The 19,123-nt window shown below is 44.3% G+C and overlaps 1 long non-coding RNA gene across 1 annotated transcript; it reads left to right on the top strand.

Annotated features, from left to right (window-relative positions):
* The first annotated feature begins 14,890 nt into the window (after positions 1–14,890).
* On the top strand, positions 14,891–15,656 carry LOC143984306 (uncharacterized). Its single transcript, XR_013274785.1, has 3 exons — positions 14,891–15,081; positions 15,397–15,472; positions 15,578–15,656. It is a non-coding gene; the product is annotated as an uncharacterized LOC143984306 (long non-coding RNA).
* Positions 15,657–19,123: the final 3,467 nt, after the last annotated feature.

The following is a 19,123-nucleotide window of genomic DNA, read 5'->3' as shown; positions in this document are numbered from 1 at the left end:
TAGCTAGTTATTTTTTTAGGTTCACCGCCAGGTTTTTATATCGCTAGGTACCCCGATATACTACCCAATAATGGTTTTAACCCCCTGATTGCCGCTAGTTAACCCTTTCACCCCCTTTTGCCAGTGTCACTAAGCGATCGTTTTTCTGAACGCTGCATCAGTGTCGCTAGTGTCGCTAGGTAGCTAGTTATTTTTTTAGGTTCACCGCCAGGTTTTTATAGCGCTAGGTACCCCGATATACTACCCAATAATGGTTTTAACCCCCTGATTGCTGCTAGTTAACCCTTTCACCCCCTTTCACCAGCGATCACAGTATAAGTGTCACTGGTGACGCTGGTTAGCCAGTTAGTTATTTAGGTTCCCCGTCAGGTTTTTATATAGCGCCAGGGACCCCCATATACTACCTAATAAAAATTTGAACCCCCTGATTGCCCCTAGTTAACCCTTTCACCACTGATCACCGTATAAGTGTTACGGGTGACTCTGGTTAGTTTGTTTTTTATAGCATCAGGGCACCCACCATTTATTACCCAATAAAGGTTTAACCCCCTGATCACCCGGCGGGTGATATCAATTAGGTTTTAGGGTCAGGGTCTGCGTCGCCCCAGGCAGCGCTAGGTTAGTGCCAGTACCGCTAACACCCACACGCAAAGCATACACCTCCCGTAGTGGTATAGAATCTGAAAAGATCAATATCTGATCTGATCAGATCTATACTAGCGTCCCCAGCAGTTTAGGGTTCCAAAAAAACGCATTGTTAGCGGGATCAGCCCAGATACCTGCTGGCACCTGCGTTTTGCCCCTCTGCCCAGCCCACCCAAGTGCAGTATCGATCGATCACTGTCACTTACAAAACACTAAACACATAACTGCAGCGATCGCAGAGTCAGGCCTGATCCCTGCCATCGCTAACAGGTTTTTTGGTAGCATTTTATATTCAAATCCGGAAGGCAGTGCTTGGTTTTCGGGGTCCCGTACGTGGCTAGGCTCCCAAAAAGTCCCCCACATGTGGTATCCCCGTACTCGGGAGAAGCAGCAGAATTTATTTTGGGGTGTAATTTGACTTCTGCCCATAGCATGTGTGAGCAATATATCATTTAGGGACAACTTTGTGCAAAAAAAAAAAAAGTTTGTAATATTCCCGCAACTTTTGGCTAAATATAAAATATTCCATGGACTCAACATGCCTCTCAGTAAATAGCTTGGGGTGTCTACTTTCCAAAATGGGGTCATTTGGGGGGGTTTTGTGCTATTTTGGCATTTTATGGCCTTCGAAACTGTGATAGGTAGTGAGGAGTTAAATCAAAAATTTGCACCCTTAGAAATCCTGAAGGTGGTGATTGGTTTTCGGGGTGCCGTGCGCGACTAGACTCCCAAAAAGTCCCACACATGTGGTATCCCCGTACTCAGGAGAAGCAGCAGAATGTATTTTGGGGTGTCATTTCACATATGCCCATAGCATGTGTGAGCAATATATCATTTAGTGACAACTTGGTGCAAAAAAAAAAAGTTTGTAATATTCCCGCAACTTGTGGCAAAATATAAAATATTCCATGGACTCAACATGCCTCTCAGTAAATAGCTTGGGGTGTCTACTTTCCAAAATGGGGTCATTTTGGTTTTTTTTTTGCTATTTTGGCATTTTATGGCCTTCGAAACTGTGATAGGTAGTGAGGAGTTAAATCAAAAATTTGCACCCTTAGAAATCCTGAAGGTGGTGATTGGTTTTCGGGGTGCCGTGCGCGACTAGACTCCCAAAAAGTCCCACACATGTGGTATCCCCATACTCGGGAGAAGTAGCGGAATATATTTTGGGGTGCAATTCCACATATAACCATGGCATGTGTGAGCAATATATCATTTAGTGACAACTTTTTGTAAAAATTTTTTATTTTTTTTGTCATTATTCAATCCCTTAGGACAAAAAAAATAAATATTCAATGGGCTCAACATACCCATCAGCAATTTCCTTGGGGTGTCTACTTTCCAAAATGGGGTCATTTGGGGGGGATTTGTACTGCCCTGCCATTTTAGCACCTCAAGAAATGAGATAGGCAGTCATAAATTAAAAGCTGTGTAAATTCCAGAAAATGTACTCTAGTTTGTAGACGCTATAACTTTTGCGCAAACCAAAAAATATACGCTTATTGACATTTTTTTTACTAAAGACATGTGGCTGAATAAATTTTGCCCTCAATGTATGACTAAAATTTAGTTTATTCGATTTTTCTTATAACAAAAAGAAGAAAATATCTTTTTTTTTCAAAATTTTCGCTCTTTTTCCATTTATATCGCAAAAAAAAAAAATCGCAGAGGCAATCAAATACCATCAAAAGAAAGCTCTATTTGTGGGAAGAAAAGGACGCAAATTTCGTTTGGGTGCAATATTGCATGACCGCGCAATTACCAGTTAAAGCAGCGCAGTGCGAAATTGCAAAAAGACCTCTGGTCCTTAAGGTATTTATTGGTCCGGAGCTGAAGTGGTTAAATATCTCAGGCACCGTAGACAGCGGCGTGCAGGTGCACTGAGCATGCTGCTGCTAACGGCAATATGCCGTTAGTGGCGGCTCCCGTGCGCATACGTGTGAGTGATGTCATCGCTGCTCAGGCGCTGTGAGTGGCCAGAGCAGCGATACCCAGAAGAAGATGGATGCTCGGTGCTACAGGGGACAGAGGTGACATCGCTGGCTCCCATGTCAGGTAAGTGACACATAATGGGCTACTATGCAATGCATAGTAGCCCATTATGCTTAACCTTTGCAGGGAGACACAGGAAGTACCTCCTCTTTAACCACTTGCTTACTGGGCACTTAAACCCCCCTCAGTCACAGACCAATTTTCAGCTTTCAGCGCTGATGCACTTTGAATGACAATTGTGCGGGCATACAACACTGTACCCAAATGAAATTTTTATAATTTTTTTCCCACAAATAGAGCTTTCTTTTGGTGGTATTTAGTTACAGCTGGGAGTTTTATTTTTTGCTAAACAAACAAAAAAAGATGCAAAAAAAAAAATCATGTTTTAATAGTTTGTTATAAAATTTTGCAAACGGGTCATTTTTCTCCTTCATTGAAGTGCGCTGATTAGGCGGCACTGATAGGCTGCATTGGTGGGCACTGATGGGCTGCATTGGTGGGCACTGATAGGCTGCATTGGTGGGCACTGATAGGCTGCACTGGTGGGCACTGATAGGCATAGTTAAGGCGGCACTAATAGGCACAGATAAGGCGGCACCGATGGGCACAGATAAGGTGGCACTGATGGGCAAATATGGGCACAGATAAGATGGCACGGATGGGTGGCACGGATGGGCACTGATAGGTACCACTTATAGATGGGACTGATGGGCACTGATAGGTGGCACTGATAGGTGGCAGTGCTGGGCACTGATGGGCGGCACTGATGGGCGGCACTGGGGTGCAGCACCTTTGAGGCAGATTGTGGGTGGCACTGCTGGGTGGCACTGTGGGCACTGCTGGGTGGCACTATGGGCACTGCTGGGTGGCACTGACGGGGGGCACTTACTTTTTATTAGGGTGGCACTGCAGGGGGCAGGTGGGTGCTTGCATTGCTGGCTGTGATCGGGACTGATGTCCCGATCACGGCTGCCGGTGATCGGCATTTTTTTTTCTCCTCGCGCTGTCAGCGCGAGGAGGAATACTAGCCGATTACCGGCTCCGTTATGTCACCTGATCAGCTGTCATTGGCTGACAGCTGATCACGTGATAAGGGGTCGGGATGGACCCCTTGCACGGATCGGTGATCAGGCGAGTCTCATGGACTCGCCGATCACAGAGCGTGCCGCGCGCGCCCCTCAGGGCGCGCGCAGGCCGCGCGCAGGCCGCTCGTACACGGGACGACGTCAATAGACGTAGTCCCGGAAAAGGAGATCCGCGCTGTAGCCGTCAATTGACTATAGCGCGGATCTCAAGTGGTTAAAGGATATGTAAAGGTTTGTTTAAAAAAGTCATAAGTCCCTCCTCTGTGCAGTTGGTTTTGTACAGAATGGCCCCAATCCTCTTCTGGGGTCCCTCAGCAGCGCTCCTCCTCTTCACGAATGCCCCCATTGGAGAGTCGCTCTCCCTCGGGGTACTCATGCGGGCACGCTCCCGAACACTGCTGCTGCATCTATTGACACAGACCGCAGAACTCGGCCCCGCCCCCCCCAGCTCCCACCTCATTGGGTTTAATTGGCAGTAGCGGGAGCCAATGGCTGCACTGCTATCTATCCAATCAGGACCCGAGACACGCCGGCTGGCACTAGTGTGCTCGTCCCCGTCGCTGGAAAGACCGGGTTCAGGTAAATAAAGGGGGGGGGGGGGGGCAGCTGCCTCTCAGGAGGATTTTCAACTTAATGCATATGCATTAAGGTGAACAACCTTGAGTGTTTACAACCCCTTTAAAGTGTTACTAAACCCACAACAGTAAATTCAGTAAAGCATGCTTGTTATACTCAATGTGGAACCTAAGGGGTTAATCCCTTGCATTGTGTATGAAGGCTGTCTTCTCTGATCCTCCTCTTCTTCCACTGTCTCCAAAAAAAATAACCTAATATTTACAGAGCCAGGGAACGGGCTGCACATGCTAAGTTTGGTGTGTATTACTAGAGTTTTTTTTTTTTTCTTGAGAGAGAGGGTGCATGTGATCAGCACAGTACCTATCAGCACTGTCCAGGTCAGCGGGGGGGGGGGGGGGGGGGGCCTGGGGGGACCAGTGTAAGTTCACCTTACAGATTTTTCTGTAAAGGTGAACTTACGCTTTAAATATTATTTGTGCAGTCTGTAATTGCACCATGTCCTTGAGTTTCAGGAGTTTTAACTGTAAGATTAATGAGTTTGTGTGATCCCTATATCCTGCCCCATAAATAATCCATATTTCTTTCTTTTGCATTATGATCAATGGATATATTCTAGTTATATAATTATTGCCCCAAGCCTCTGCTCAATAATTAAATGTATGGAAGGACTATTGAACAATATAAAATACGGAGTGATTTATAATCCAGAATATGTTCTTTTTTCTTTTTTTCTAAAACAGCTATACTTTGGGTTGTACATGCTTAACCACTTAAGCCCCAGACCATTTGGCTGGCCAAAGACCAGAGTGTTTTTTGCGATTCAGCACTGCGTAGCTTTACCTGACAATTGCGCGATTGTGCAACGTGGCTCCCAAACAAAATTGACGTCCTTTTTTTCCCCCCACAAATAGAGCTCTTTTTTTGGTGGTATTTGATCACCTTTGCAGTGTTTATTTTTTGCGCTGTAAACAAATAAATAGTGGCAATTTTGAAAAAAAAAAAAACGCATTATTTTTTGCTATAATAAATATCCCCAAAAAATATATAATTTTTTTTTCTCAGTTTAGGTCGATACCTATTCTTCTACATATTTCTGGTAAAAAAAAAAAGCAATAAGTGGTTATTGATTGGGTTGCGCAAAAGTTATAGCGTTTAGAAAATAGGGGATAGTTTTATGGCATTTTTATTAATATTTTTCTTTATTAGTATTGGCGGTGATCAGCGATTTTTATCATGACTGCGACATTATGGCGGACAGATCGGACGCTTGGTGCGATTTTGGGACCATTCACATTTATACAGCGATCAGTGAAATTAAAAATGCATTGATTACTGTGTAAATGTGACTGGCAGTGAATGGATTAACCAATAGGTGGCACTGTAGGGGTTAAGTGTGTCCTAGGGAGTGATTCTAACTGTGTGGGGGAGGGGCTGATCACCACTCCCGATTACAGGGAGCAGTGACAGTGTCACTAGGCAGAATGGGGAAATGCTTGTTGCATTAGCATTTCCCCGTTCTTCCTCTCTATGAGACGATCGCAGGTATCCCCGCAGGCACAGCGAGTCCGCGGGACCAGCGATCTCACTCACGAAGCTCCCGGCGGGCATGCACCCACAACCCATCTCTTAAAGGGCAACATATAGGTATGTGATTTTGCCTGTGCGTGCTGTTTTGTCACAGTATATCTGCGTGAGACCCCTCATGGCACAGACAAGCTTAAGGACCTGGGACCCTAAACAAGTAAGCTCACCAAGCCCCAGGGCAAAGATGCTACCAAGGACATGATATATTATGCCCAAAAGATGTCAGGAACCCTGGGGATAGAGTAGCCATCCCACTCTGAGGGGACACAGCAGCCAGACATGCAGGCAGCCACTCTCCCTGATCAATGAGGGGAGGAAGAGATGGAGCAGGCTGATCCCATGACAGGGGAACTGCATAGCCCAGACTCACAGGGCACAGCTCAACCCACCTTGGCAGATATCGTCAGGGCAGTGAACAGCTGCACAGCATCAGTTAATACACTAAATGAGCAGTTTGAAGGTTTGAGGGAGGATGTCATCTGAGACAAGATATACAAAAAATTTGGGAATGCACAACGACTGTGGAGAGCAGGGTCAGTGATGTGACAGACCAGATACCACCCATAGTTCAGGACGCTAAAGCTGCATTCCAGTTAGCTAGAGAAGCAAATGATCGTGCAGAAGATATGGAAAATAGACAAAACAATGTATGCATTGTGGGCCTACCAGAGCGGAGGGCAGGGACCCCACTACATTTGTGGAGAACTGGCTAATTTAAATTTTTGGCAAGAATGTTTTTTCACCTTTCTTTGTGGTGGAGCATTTTAATAGAGTTCCATCTCGCCCACCTCAGCCCCGATCCATCCTAGCGAGATTGCTCCACTACCGTGACAGAAAGCAGTGATGCGTCAAGCACGAGAACGAGCAAATATTCAACACAATGGCACCAGGGTGTCATTTTACCTTGACTTCTCGGGGGAAGTTCAGAGACACCAGGTTAAATTTACTGATGACAAACGCCAACGGCAGCTCCTTCAGCTACCTTATGCCGCGCTATACCCTGCAAAGCTCCGGATAGCCGTGAGGGGCCAAGCTCAGTTTTTTTTAATCTGCCAAGGAGGCCTCAACCTGGCTGAAATGAGATGAGCAGGCCTTAAAGCTGCAGGCACATGAGGAAGAGGACTGACACCTGAATGATAAGTGGGCTGGCTGGCTCATATAGTACAACTTCATCTTTACTGCTTGCTACCCTTGATAAGGGGGATCCCCTTCTGTAAGTTAGGTTCTCTGGCTGGGGAACAAAATATCGATACAGATTGCAAGGAGAGCAACTTGACTCGATTGTTGGATTTACAAATGTTGAACTTGGACAGAATCGGGCGATGGAATGTCACCGAAAGTGCTAATGTTGCCCTGTTGGCAGTGTGCAAAGTTTGCAGGTTCGGTTGGTATAGTTTTGGTTGCCTCAACTTTCTACGTGCCCTGTTCCCCATGTGGTGCTCAACTGGACAGGAAGTAGCACTTTAATTGTTGCCCTTTGTGGGCCAGGATGCGGGCGGGAGGACCAGAGCCCACAGCTACAAGGGAAATGCCATGTTTCGGAATCCATATTCATCCTGACACTTGATTTCTATTACCTTTCTCCATGACAAAGGTTCCCATAGTCTCTTATGCCCCGTACACACGAGCGGACTTAAATCCGAAGGAGTTTCCGCCGGAGTTCCGCCGGAGTTCCGACGCAACGGACTTGCCTACACACGATCCCACTAAAGTCCGCCCGTCTGGTCCGCGGTGACGTACACCAGGTCCGACGAGACTATAAAACGGAAGTTCAATACCAAGTGCGCCACCCTTTGGGCTCCTTCTGCTAATTTCGTGTTTATCTCGTGTTAGTAGAAGTTTGGTGAGAGACGATTCGCGGTTTTCAGACTCGTATTTTTCAGACCGTTTTTCACTGCTTTTCAGTTTGTGCTTGTGAGGTTTGTATCTGTTTTTTAGTGCGTGTAGTCAGTTCGTGTCTGTATTTTGCAGTGCGATCTAACTGCGCTCGCTGACTTTCAGCTCGCTCTTCACAGGCCTTGCTGTTCTTCAGTGACGTCTGTTAAGTTCGCTCTGACAATCCGACCGTTTTGAAGCCATGTTGCGTGTACGTACTCGTCGTCGAGTTCGTGCTTTGCTTGCGCTTGGTGTTGTAGTTCATTCTGCAACCCAAGAACAGTCCGTGGACGGGGTGTTGAGGAGTTCATGGACGAAGAATTGGTTGCTCCAGCGTGACCAGTTCTCGCACATGCCTTTGCTTCGTGAGATTCGGGAGAATAATCCTGATGATTTCAGGAATTATCTCCGGATGACGGACCCCGTTTTTCACCGTCTGCTGGCTTTGCTGACCCCTTATATCAGCAGGCAGGATACCTGCATGCGGCAAGCCATCACTCTGGAGCAGAGGCTCGTCGCCACGTTGCGCTACTTGGCGACAGGGAGAAGCCTTCAGGACCTGAAGTTCTCGACAGGCATCTCCCCCCAGGCTCTGGGGATCATTATCCCAGAGACCTGTTCTGCCATTATACAGGTCCTGCAGGAGGACTATATTAAGGTAAGATTTAGCATTTAACATCACATTTTATTGTCTTTAATGTTTGCTAATGCCTTGTATTTCTTTCCTCAATCTCTAATTACCATGATTGCAATATGCTGTGAATGTCCCCTTTGTCCTCATGCATGCTGCAATCTTTTAATGCTCCTTTTTTGTTTTTCATGCATATTTGCCTTCATTAAACCTCACCAACATGCTATGGTAGGCCCATATCCACCTAGTCTAGTCACTTAAAATGTCTTTTGTCAGCTCCATTCTATTGCTTTATCCTAAAACCAAACATTTTAAAGATTATTCCAAATGGTCTGTGTCCCCTTAACTGAATCCCCCCCCCCTTAATAGTATCCCAAATGGTCTGTGTGTCCTTTAACTGGATCCCCCCCCCCCCCCCCCCCACACACACTTAATATAATTCCAACGAGTCTGTGTGTCCTTAAAATAATGTTGAATTATATATTGTATTTTTAACACACTTCAACCCTGGAATGATTTTCCCCCCTTCCTGACCTTCATCACTTTTTTGGGTGATTTGGCAGTGCGTTGTTTGAATTGACAATTGTGCGTCCTTGTAACATGGCTCCTCCTAGTAAATTATCTTCATTTTATTAGCACAAAGAGATTTTGTATTTGGTTGTCTTTGATCACCTCTGCTTTTTTAGTTTTGGTGATTAACCACCAACAAACCCAAAATGCATTTTTCTAAATATGCATTTTTTTCTCTCTTTTCGCTCTAAAGAAAGATAGGCACAAAAATATATCACCATGATTTTTTTGGACATCATTTGATGCTGATACGTAGTCTTTTAGTAAACAAAAATGTGTTAAAATGAATCACAATTTAAGCGTTTCTTGATTGTTTTGGTTAAAAGTTCAATCGTTTCGTAAATATGGTCTATTTTGCTGGCATTTGTAAAATCTTGCCATTTTTGAAAATAGTAATGGCGTTGCTAACCGTTTTTTTTTTTTTTGGTTTTTCTGGTGACTGCCACATTATGGCGGACACATTGGCCAATTTCCATACATTTTTGTGACCATTGTCATTAATACAGTGATCAATGCTGTCAAATTGTCTTGATTACTGTAAAAATGTCACATGCAGTGAAGGTGTTTTATTAAGCACAAGGGGGCCAAGGAATGGTTTAAAGTGTGTTCTGGGTGAGTGTTTTTCTTAACTGTCTGGGGGATGGGCTAGCAGTGACATGACCCTGATCACTGCTCCCAATGACAGGGAGCAGACGATCGGTGTCATGTGACTAGGCAGAAGCGTGAAATAAAGTTTGTGTTGTAATGTACAATGTTTAATGTGCAAAAGTACTTATTTTGTTTTTTTTCTGCTTTTTGCCTCCCCAGTTTCCTTCATCGCCACAGGAATGGCAGACTGTGGCATCCCATTTTGCCACCCGTTGGGACTTTCCTAACTGCGGTGGTGCGATAGATGGGAAGCACGTCCACATTGTGCCACCACCCCATTCGGGGTCATACTTTTTTAATTACAAGGGGTTTCACAGTATTGTGTTAATGGCGGTGGTGTCGGCACAGTATGAATTTCTATATGTGGACGTGGGGAAGAATGGCCGGATGTCGGATGGAGGAGTCTTCGCCCAGACGGAGTTCTACCGCCGTCTACAGACAGGTGGCCTGGGCTTGCCACCTGATTCGGAGAATGTGGAGGAACTACCCTTCGTATTCATTGCTGATGAGGCTTTTGCTCTTGAGGACCACATCATGAGGCCATTCCCCCAAAGAGCCCTCACCCCGGAGAGGAGGGTTTTTAACTACCGGCTGGCCAGAGCGAGAAGAGTTGTTGAAAATGCATTTGGAATAATGGCCAGCCGGTTCCGTGTATTTCTGACTGCTCTAAACCTAGCGGAATACAAACTGAACTATGTCATACTTACGTGCTGCATTTTGCACAATTTTTTACACAAATACTCAAATACTTATTTATCCGGAATAATGCCGGAGGCTGGAGTTGGTCCAGAATCCATGACAGGCCTGGATACTGGCCGTACTGGCTTGGCCCCCCAAAGTGCACGTGAAGTTCGCGAAAGATATGTGACTTATTTTAACGGTAGGGGGGCCATTGCAATGCCACCCAATCTTTAATTTTAAAAAAGAGGAAAATAATAAAAGAACCTCAAATCTGAAATGTGTTTTCTTGCTTGCTTTTGGTTTGTGCTGTCTCCTATGTTATCCTAGTGCACTTGTAGTGCCAAGTGTATTTTCATTAAATTCAATAAGGCCCATTGTCACTGGATACACAAAATCCCTTTTCCCAAACTGGTATTAAGCATTGAAAGAATACGCCACACATTCTTGATTATTCAAAATTTTAATTTGGCCACATTCACATGTGCCATTGAATATTTAGTGATGTAAATTTTTTTTTGGGTTTATTTAACTTTCTTTGCCAAACATTTTTTTTGTTTCCTTTTTTTTTAAATTTTTAAAAACATTTTTTTTTTTTTTTTTGTGGTTTTTTTTTTTTCTATGAAAAATGTATAACAACAATCAGCCACAATCATAAAAATTGGTGAAGTAACAATCTTTGAACTAAAACAAGGGAAATGAAGAACATGATCGATATTATGGAGAAACGGATTATATTCTCCCCAAAATATCGATCATGTTCTTCATTTCCAGCTGCATATTGTCAATCTGAGTCTTCATGAGATCCAGGCTAATTCGCATGTCATCTAGTTCCCCATTCCAGTACATTATCTGGCCAATCAGCCTTTGTGCGCTGTCACTGGAAAATGGGGCCCTTTCCACAAACAGAACATCACCTACAATAGATGGGAAACATTTGGTCAAAAATTATGCAGTCATACATGGATTTCAACAAGCTGGGGTGTCAGACACTCACCTGGTGGGGTGCCCATCTCCCCTACTTCCTCCACCTCTCCTTCCTCAACCTCTCCTTCCTCGACATCCTCGGGGGGGGCACTGGTGCTTGGAAATGTGTCGCTTTCCACAACCACAACATCACCTAAAATAGATGTAAAAACATGTGTTTGGAAATATGCAGGTATACATCGATTACCTGAAGCTGTGGTGTCAGACACTCACCTGGTGGGGTGCCCATCTCCTCTCCTTCTTCCACCTCTCCTTCCTCCACATGCACATCCACGGGGGGGATGGGGCTAACCTCACATTCCTGCTGGCAAGGGTGGCGGTCCCTGGGATCCTGCTTTGTGAGGCTTTTCTCCCCTATGAGAAATTAACAAACAAAAAGGTATACTTTAGCACACAGATATTTAAGGCCAGAACTAGGAAGATGAAACCTTGATTAGAAGTGTTGTACAATTGTCGGTTTATGAAGAGATGCAAAATGTGAAGACATGATAAATCAATTCACTTTGCCCAAAAATCAAATAATTTGCTTTTTGTGCCAAGGTTCACACATGCCCAACCCCCCCTCCCCCCCCACCCAAGTATACCAGGGAACCCCGTGTGGCGTGTGGTTTACCCTAATAAATGTTCTCTGGTGTCCCACACCTTTGCTCATGAGTGCAGATGTGTTTTTACCCAGCTGCCAAGTGTCCTCTCCTTCAATTACACTGAATGTTCTTTTCTAGTCATTGTATTTTGAAACACATCTAAACCACAATGTCCTAATCATTTGTTGTGTCCTAAAAATTACACAGCCAAAAAATGCTGTTTAAAGCCTGTATCATAAACGAGGTTTGCCACGAACGATTTACGAGGGTTTGTTAAAACGATACGATTCTTTTACTGTATACAACATGAAAGCAGCAATTTTTTACATTGTACAAAGGTAAAGCATATGGATCTGTATGCAATAATCATAAAATAGGAACACACGACAAGTACTTACTTTTTTTCAGAACTTTCTTGATCCTTCTGTATTGATCCGGCTCCCTCAATTTCAGGTCGGACCACCGTTTCCTCAATTGGTCTTTTGACCGTCGTACCCCAAAACGATTATGCAGGGTCTTAACTACTTTGGCCATGATTCTGGCCTTGCGCAAGTTCGGATGGGTGTATGGTCCATACTTGCCATCATAATCCTTACTTCGCAAGATTGCCACCATCTCTTGAAATGCCATATTTGAGGCCTTAAATCTCCTCTTTCCGGATCGGGACGTTTGTGGCTCCGGGGATTCGTGACTACTGGAGTCGTTAATATCAAGCACCTGTTGTGTTTCCGCCATGTCTCTCCTACTGCGCACCGTAGAGAAAAGGGGGCGGGAAATATTCTTGTAAAAGAACGTCATGGGCGGGCAACGCAGGCGTAGTTCTACGCGTACGCACTGGATCTTACGCCAAAATGCACATGTGGTACGTACGTTAAGTGCGCAGAAAGGGGCGGGAAAACATGAACTTGACTAAAAGAACGTCAGGGGCGGGCAACGCAGGCGTAGTTCTACGCGTACGCACTGGATCTTACGACAAAATCACACGTCGTACGTACGGTAAGTGCGCAGAAAGGGCGGGAAAACAAGAACTTGACTAAAAGAACGTCAGGGGCGGGCAACGCAGGCGTAGTTCTACGCGTACGCACTGGATCTTACGACAAAATCACATGTCGTACGTACGGTAAGTGCGCAGAAAGGGGCGGGAAAACATGAACTTGACTAAAAGAACGTCAGGGGCGGGCAACGCAGGCGTAGTTCTACGCGTACGCACTGGATCTTACGACAAAATCACACGTCGTACGTACGGTAAGTGCGCAGAAAGGGGCGGGAAAACATGAACTTGACTAAAAGAACGTCAGGGGCGGGCAACGCAGGCGTAGTTCTACTTTTATTAAATTATTAAAGTGGAAGTAAACCCACTTTTTTAACTTTTACCTACAGGAAAGCCTATAATAAGGCTTACCTGTAGGTAAAAAAAATATCTCCTAAACCTGTACGGTTTAGGAGATATTCCCCTCGGTATGCGCCGCTGACTGCAGCGGCGCATGCGCACAAGGGGGTTCTCTCCGCGAAAATCCGGCAGCGCTCGTCCGGCCGGATTTAAATCTCCCGCGCGCATGCGCGGGAGTGACGATATCGCGGCTCCGGCCACTCACAGCGCCGGAGCCGCGATACCCGGAAGAGACGCCGAGGGAGCATGTCGGCTTCCTCGGCGTGGATCGGGCGAGATGTCGGGGCCTCGTTCTAAGGTAAGTATTTCATAATGAGCTAGTATGCGGTGCATACTAGCTCATTATGCCTTTTGCTTTGCAGGTTTTTAAAAAAAAAAAAAAAAAAAATGCGGGTTTACTACCGCTTTAAATTGTGGTGTATATGATTTTAGCAATATGAAAGTTTTGATGGATTTCATTTTTTTGTCCTTATTAAATTACTTGTAATTTTTTTTATATAACAAAGTCTTTTATGATTTATTTAGTACCGCAATAGTCCCCTCAACAAACATTTTTGGGTGTGGATATCAAGGGAGCAGCCTCAGCAACTGCCCCAATATCCTTAGAATTCCCAATTCTTGACAATTATCAATTGGGATGATGGTACTGTTATATGTATTACGTATATTTTGTATTCGAGGCTATACTCAGTCTATGGCTATATTCATGGGGTGGATAATACACCCAGGGTGGATAACACACCCGTTTTTTAGAGGCACCAACCTCTGAACAGCAACAGTGGTGGGTGTCTCTTTTGAGTGCCTCTATTTTTTGTATCTAGATATACATTACTTTACTTTATTTATTTTTTCACCACGATAGCTAGTGGGATTGTCATTCCTTATGCCGTTGGTGACACTGAAGTATGGTTGTTCCCATGCTTTGTTTATTACATTATTACCTTGATTATACGATGTTTGTAGTATTATTGTTTATATATTATTTTTGTATTTTGTGAATAGTGTTGCTGTAAAGGAGATCCGCTCCCCCCAGGGGGAAGCTTGGGTCTTTTCTTGGATCCTTTGTTGTGTTCTCCTGTCTGGCAGATGTGCGCTCGCCCTGGTGGGTCCCTTATTTTGGGTCCTTCTTGTGCTGGATGCGCCCGGACCTTTTGGTCCATGGGCCCCTCCGGCGCGCACATGCGCTGTGCGCACATCCATGCACAGTGCGTCCGCATCAGCGTGCGCGATGGTTGCATGGCCGTGCGAGTGCGCGGTGTGGGTGGGCGGACCCCCGTGACATCAGACGCCGCCGTTTAGCGGCGTACGCTGATGCCGGAAGGGTTGGGGGCTTAAATAGTGGTCTGTGTTAGACCACTGTTGAGCAGTTTTCAGGACTCCACATGCCGGGTTGCGCTGTTGGACATGTTTATACAGGTTAGAGTATTGCTGTTTTTGTACCCAATGACTAGGACCTCTAGTACCCTAGGTCTCCTGGTCTTATCTTACTTTATGCCTTTTTTCATATGTGCTTAAAGTGATTGCTCTGTGTGTACCCCCACAGATGGCGATCAATACCCAGGTTCATGTTTGTTTCCTGGCTAATGAATTACCATATTAATTATCATGATTACCTGGTGTGCTAACCTGCAATACACCTGTGGTGTCCATCTACAACAGCAACCTGTGCATACATGCTTACCAGTTCCTCCCTTTGGGGAGTGTATTATATATATAGTAGGTGATACCTGCCCTGCACACTATACATTTGTATTCCTTGGCTACTATGGTGTTGCCCTGTTCGATCTCTCTCTCTATGAACATGGGTGGTGTGCACTGGATAATATAGCACAAACGGTATGTTTGGCTTTTACTTTCACACTTGTTTCACTTATATCCTTTTTACCTTATTTTTTGTGGTGGTTTGCCCTTTTCCACATTTCTTTTTCCTTTTCTTCCCAATTTGGTCACATTTCTTTGGTAATTTTTTCTTGCGTAGGACACCTTAGGATGCACAATTAAACACTTCCTTTTTATAGGCTCTTTTTACAGCCCCTATACACAGTCTATTTTCCATCCCTTTTCACCTATATATCGCTCTTTAGGTGTGTATAGGTTAATGTCTCATCTCACTTTAACTCTCATATCATATATATCTGTTTAAATTTGAAGAGTCCTTTACAACCCCCCGCATCTGCCGTGGGAGGAAACCGATGGGTCCTGTGATCTACTGCTTCCTCCTTTATGGGTGAGCTGATCCCCTCGCTATTTAAATTACTGTAACTCTTCTGTTATGTCATTATATGATTCGCTGCTATTTGATTATTTGCAAATATTTTTATTTACTCTGTAGACTATCCTCCTGAAGAAGCGGTTCGCCGCGAAACCGGTAGAGGAAACGTTTCTGTACCCCTCTTCAATAGAAACCTTACAGGCTTACCCGTCGCTAGTTTATTAAATTGTGGTGTATATGATTTTAGCAATATGAAAGTTTTGATGGATTTCATTTTTTTGTCCTTATTAAATTACTTGTAATTTTTTTTATATAACAAAGTCTTTTATGATTTATTTAGTACCGCAATAGTCCCCTCAACAAACATTTTTGGGTGTGGATATCAAGGGAGCAGCCTCAGCAACTGCCCCAATATCCTTAGAATTCCCAATTCTTGACAATTTACAGTAGTGGCCACAAATGTTTGTCACCAGCAGAAACAAGAAATAGTGGTGTCATAATGATACTCTTTTATATGTATTAACAGAATTTTGAAGTCAGGAGCTGAAAAATGTTTAGGATTGATGAACAAAAAACTAAAACAATGTCCCTTTTTTATACACAGGAGGAGCTCAGCCAGGAGGAAGGTGGGGAAAGTGGCAGGCAGGAGGAGGCCGTGCCCTCTGTCAGCCAGGAGGTGGCCGGGCCTAGTAGAAGCATGACAACATCACAAGTGCCTCCCCTCCGTCTTCCATCAAAAAGGGCAAAAAAAAATACGCTGGCACAGGAGGAATCCCTGCGCCTAATTAGAGAGGCTACTAATGTCTTAAACAGCCCCCCTGACGCAGAAGAGGCCTATGGCTGCTACATCGCCAGCCGTCTCCACCAATTAGAGATGGCCCAACGTCTCCACTGTGAAAGGCTCATTTTCTTGGCGTTACAGAAGGGGCTGAGTGGAGAAATATCGGCCAACAGCAATATTGTGGAGCAAGTTCCTCCTCCTCCTCCTCCTCCTCCTCCTGCCACGAGTACACCACCGGAGACACAGCCTCCCAGGAAGGCTACAGGGAAGTCTGCAGGGAAGGGTGCAGTGAAGGGTGGAGCGAAGAGAAGAAGGTGATGACCTGGCTTCACTCTGGTCCGACCAAAAAGACACAGCCTGTTGTACCACAGCCTGGGGACATATATACCATCTGATGCTGCTCTTGATGTCTGGGATTCTGGGAACATATTGGATTTCGTAATATTTGAATTTTCTTTTACACAGAGTTTCACGTTTGCCCTGGGGCCAAAACGCTACACAAATGTCACAATTTTCTCCAGTGTTGCCTTCATTTTTTTGTTTGTTCAACCAGAATAAATGGATATTTTTTTTTTGAAAATATAATTGCCTATGTGTTTTTTGGTCAAATACCTTTCTATAAAAGACAATGTGAAATTAACAAGGGACACTAACCTCCTTGAGGTTATAAACAAAATAAAAATGTTATTGTGGTAACTTGTCACCAGAATAAAAATAAAAAGGTTATTGTGGTAATGAAAAAAAAATAAAAAAAGTTTTTGGTGTTAACTTGACGGAACAATTAAATATGGAGATCACAATAAAACAAAAATGGTAAAGAATTCTACCAAAAATATGTTTGAAAAAAATTAGTCAACACCATTTTTTATTTATTTTTTTTTTGGAGTAATTTTTTCATCAAGATTTTTTTTGGAATTCTTGAACATTTTTTTTCTTGTGATCTCCATATTTAATTATTCGGTCAAGTTACCATTTTTTTTTTTTTTTTTTTTTTTTTTTTACTTGACAGAATAATTAAATATGGAGATCACAATAAAAAAATGGTAAAGAATTCTACCAAAAATATGGAGGAAAAAAAGTAATCAAAAATAAAAACAAAAAAAAAAAAAATATATTGAGATGGGGCTTTAAAATAAAAACAAGATCATCCATGAGATGAGGAGAAATAAAACAGAAATGTGTTTGGTGAGAACTCTGTGAGTGAATATGAGCAGCAAAGCAACTTCGTTCTTCTAGCATTATAAATAAAGACTTCGTTCTTCTAGCATTATAAAGAAGATGCGCTATACATTTAAACGAGCACAGAATTTGCAGCATGACGAATGTGCTACTTCCAATACGAACTGGAGTTTTACAAGACCGAGCACTTCCGTCTCGTACTTGCTTCAGAGCATGCGTCGTTTTAGGACTGTCGGAACAGCATACAGACGAGCGGACTTCTACATCAGAACTGGGTCCGGCGGAGTTCCGTCGGGAAAATTTGAAGCATGCTTCATTTCTAAAGTCCGTCAGACTTTTGCGAAGCTAAAGTCCGTTGCAGCCCACACACGATCGGATAGTCTGACGGACTCGGTCCGTCGGAGTTTGGATGTCGAAAAGTCCGCTCGTGTGTACGGGGCATTAGAGCGTTAGAGGACTTACCATATGTATCGGCGTATAACACGCACCCCAAGTTTAGGAGGGAAGTTTAAGGAAAAAAACTTACATTTAAATGCCCATCAATGCAGCCTTATCAGTGTCATTTGCAGGCTTGTCTCCTTGACATTTTAATAACCGGCTTGCGGGTATTTTCGGCCGCACTAGGCCGGAAATAGCAGGGAACAGCCGAAAATACCTGAAAGCCACCGAGAGTGGCAGAGGTTAGGAAGGGCGGGGGAATCAGCGTATAACACGCACCCCCTATTTCCCCCTGATTTTAGGGGGGAAAAAAGTGCGTATTATACGCCACTAAATATGGTAATTCTCCTTTAAAGCACACTATGATCTTTATTTTCTTGAAAAAATGTATCCCTGGGGTACTTTGCTTCCAGGAAACTCATTTGACTGCAGAGAGAGCGAGTTCTCTAGGATACTCGTGGGTGGGGAGAGCCTACCGCTCCACACACACACCTCCTACTCCAGGGGGGGTCAGTGTTTTAAACCACGGAGCCCTGGACTACCAGGAATATGATAGTGTCATAGACACAGATGGTCACTATGTCTTTATTCACTGTCGACTTAATACATTGTCTTCTGTGATAGCATGTGTGTATATCCCTCTGCCTTTTACAGCGATGGTGCTCAGACTCCTGCTCGCATTCAGATGTACCGTTGCTCGTAATTGGAGAATTTAATTGCCATTTGAACCCAGTTGATAGACACCCGGCCCCTAGGCCCTCTCCAGGGGTACTGTCCTTGCAGGGTTGTTGCAAGAGGTGGGCTGGGTGGATATCTGGCAACACCGCAATCCAGGTGTCAAACAGTTTACTTGTTTCTCTAACTCATATGTCTGTTTATCTAGAATTGACCTGGGGGTGGGTAGCATGAGCATGCTCCCATTTGTTGTTGATTTGGTACATAGACCCCGTAGTGTATCAGACCATTCTCCATTAGTAGTACATCTCCTAGTAGAAATGTAATGCCTTCTGGCTGAAGCCATTCCACTACCATGAGGGGATAGCGGGTAGCAATGCGCAAGTTCTTCACATTCCAGGATCCTAATAACTCGTATCTTCAGCACTGGGATGCCTTCAAGGCGTACTTGAGGGGCCTATTGGTAACTGAAATGAACAAGGTTAAGCATGCTTCCTCTGCTCTTAAGTCAGATGTGGAATCTAGGGTTCAGGCAATGGAGCAACTATACATAACAAACCCCTCTGACTCAGCCAGGGAGGCCTGGCAGGCTG

This window comes from Lithobates pipiens, unplaced genomic scaffold (assembly GCF_037356315.1).
Source record: "Lithobates pipiens isolate NorthernLeopardFrog02 unplaced genomic scaffold, aLitPip1_a1.2 Scaffold_16, whole genome shotgun sequence".
NCBI lineage: Eukaryota > Metazoa > Chordata > Amphibia > Anura > Ranidae > Lithobates > Lithobates pipiens.
This window is presented reverse-complemented; position numbering and strand designations above follow the sequence as displayed.